Here is a 3,269-nt window from a genome sequence, read left to right as displayed (position 1 = left end):
TGTCATGGTTACTTGATAGTTGAGCAACAAATCATATGATCGGGAGCAAGGACTTGGTGGTGGACGTTGTGTCACACCCTGTTTTTACCCCAGTTCAACTGTAGCCTTTTGAAAATCTGAGTTTATTAAAACTTTTTAAGCAAGTGCTATGAGTGCCATGATTGCTAGTGTTTGTATGCATGCTTGAATGAGTGGGTCCAAAAACCATATTTTTATAACATGCTATTTTCAAAAAGACCCTTCTCTCATTTTTGGCTATTTCAAAACCCTGCTTTGGGTTTGCATTCCTAGTCCCTGATTTCTAGGGAGTGCCTTCACCCAAAGATTGTATTCTGGTTTTAGCACTACCATAATCTCCAGCATCATAAAATACTTATTTTACATACTATTTTTCCATTTTATTTGCATGTCCTTTTTTGAGGCGAGAAATGACATTTTTGTATGTAAAATTACTTTTCTGCCTTAGAAAAATCTGAGAAAATTAAGAGGTACTCAGAGGACATATATTTTTCATACATAAGATTTTCAACCACTATTTATGTTCAAATTATTGGAGAAAATCCTTGAAAACCTATTCTGTCTGTTTAACCTTTTGAAATATTTCCAATAAATTCCTAGAAAATTCTAGCAAGCTTCCCAAGCTATATTTGGTGGCCATGCCAAGTTTCACCTCATTCCAAGGTGGTTTGGTTCACCAAATAATCCTAAAACCCACTATGTCCAGAATCAAGTTGAATTAACTCTACATAGTAAAGTTTGTCCAAATGGCTTGAAACTTTGCAGGAGTGCTCAACACCCCAAATGAGGTGACCCTGCCAAAAATTGGATTTGTGGGGATTAATTTACGCACATTACCTTCTGAAAGGACAGAACTGCCCATTTGGGGGTGATTTCAAGTTTACACTGCCAAACTTGTTCAATGAAGCTCAAATTTGGTGGAGCACCCTATTTTTGCATCAAACCCAATCCTGTCAACTCTCAGCACTAGTGGTGGAGGATAACTACCCCAAACACCTGTCGAACACCTTCTTCCAGCTTGGTTAATCGGCTCTTAACTTACTCTACAGCCACACCCTTTCCTTCAAACTCTTAGTGCAAGCAGCCAACACCACTCCTCAACTGCAGACGTGTGGCCCATCTTTGGTTCCAAGCAGAAGTGTCCAAAATCTCCATTTTACTTTATGGCTCAAGACTGGCAGCTCCTCTTTAATATCTTCCTTTGACCAACAGTGATACTCTTGGCTCTTAAAAGGCTAGGCAACATCTCACCCAACCCCCGGACACGCCAGACACAGCTAAAGCACCCCAGAGCACGCCAGCATGCCGTGGCATGCCTAAACTGCGCTCTCGGCACGCTATAGGGTGCACCTGAGGCAAATGTGGCCAGCCGCGGCCGGTTGTCGCCTCCCCTCGGTGCCTCTCCACGTCCCCGACAACCTACATGAATCGGGGCAGCCTCAGGGCCCATCCTCCCCCTCTCTCTGGACGAGGGCGACTCGTGCCCGCGCTTGCCAGATTCGGCCAGAAGAACACGGCTACACAGCACGCACGCACCTCGTCCCCTCTCTCTTTTGTTGAATCTCTAGGGTCCTAAACCGTGCCCGTAATACCATGGTTTCGACCCCGAGCTCTCTCTGTCTCTCGTGAAAGCCACGGTGAAACCACCGGTGCTCCCTGCTCGGTGCACCGTTGCTTGCCTATAAATAGGCCTCCCCCTCGTTCCAGCACCGTCACACCACTCCTCCAGAGCCCCAATCGAGCCCCTAGCCACCCCATTCAAGCATAGCGAGCTCCGTTGCTCGAGATCGACCGAGGTCTTGCCGCTTCGGAGCTCCATCGATCTCGGTCTACAAGCCAGCTCTCGTGCTCCTCTCACCTCCTCTATGACTGTAGTGAGCTCACGGAGCTTCCCCAGCTCTTCCGTGAGCGAATCCCTGCCCGTAGCACCCATTTCCTCCACCTCCCGAATCGGCTCCGCCGTGGCCTCTTCGTCACCAGTGACCCAGGGCCTCCCCGTCGTTCCTTCGACCACCAGCATGTAAGCACATATGTGTTGCTTCCATTTCTGTCGCCGTTGGGGCATGAGGGCGTCGGTGTCGCCGCAGGAGTGCCTCCCCTCCTCTCTGTCCAGAGGAGCAAGACGACCCCGACAGGCGTGCCCCACTTGTCGGTGGCCCGTCTCTTCCCCTCTCTTCTCTCTTAGCCGCTGACGACAGGGGCCCGCGGGTGAGGTTTGAACCTGACGGCACGCGCGCCTGGGCTGCTGGCTGGCTGGCTGGCCAGTTGGCTAGTTGAGCCGGCCCAGCCACTGGCCGAGCCAGGCCAGGGCTGAGCCCCTCTTTTCTTTTTTGTTTTCATTCTATTTTTAAAAGATTTTTGCATAGTATGTTGTTTAATCAAATTTAATTACTCTCCCACCACAATTATTCTAAAAATGTATAGAGTTTAATAGAGCAGTTATAAAAATTTTTATGACAACTTTTTTTGCATAGTTATAATTAAAAGGCTTATTTTGAATATTCTAGCTCCTGTAAATTGGATTTTAAGAATAATCCTTTTCTCAAAATCAGAGAAAAATATTTTTAAAACTATCATATAGGTTTATCAGAGTATGATAACATTTTTAAAGTGAGTTTGTGTTGTGTTTTTGAGTGAGCTACTTATTTTACTACTATTACTACGACGATAGATTCCATGTTTGACGAAGGAGTTGGACTCGAAGACCCCGAAGACCCCAGATACCTAGCTGACCAAGGCAAGTAGCCCTTTGACCATGTTTGAGAAAAATACTTATTGCATGCCAAGTAGAGAAATTATTTCCATTGCATATGATCATGAGTATTCGATAACTCATCGACATGGTGTGACCGATGGATCCTTTGGAGCTCTTGCATTTGAGCATTATCCTACCATCTATGAGGGTCACGCTAATATTATGTTGACAAGTAGACAGTAGGTCTACGCATAGTAGAAGCATATGCATGATATTGGTAAAGTTGATATCAAAGGTTTACGAAAACCCCGTCAGGTGCCACTAATGTCCGAGGGTGATAATGAGTTAGGTGGACAATTATGAAGAAGTGGTGCACCGGGTATATTTAATGTGAGTGGTTTCGGAAACATGATTAGATTTATGATGTGTCGACCGTCCCAACCTTACATGTGTGACCATGTTACCCCTTCATGGGACGGGGCTTTGTTGATTACTTTGGTCGGTGTTAGCAAAGAGCCACATTACTACTGGCGGGAGTGATATGTGGTCACTCTCG

This window comes from Hordeum vulgare, chromosome 6H (genome assembly GCF_904849725.1).
Source record: "Hordeum vulgare subsp. vulgare chromosome 6H, MorexV3_pseudomolecules_assembly, whole genome shotgun sequence".
NCBI lineage: Eukaryota > Viridiplantae > Streptophyta > Magnoliopsida > Poales > Poaceae > Hordeum > Hordeum vulgare.
The sequence above is the reverse complement of the archived record's forward strand: the minus strand, read 5'-3'. Positions refer to the sequence as shown.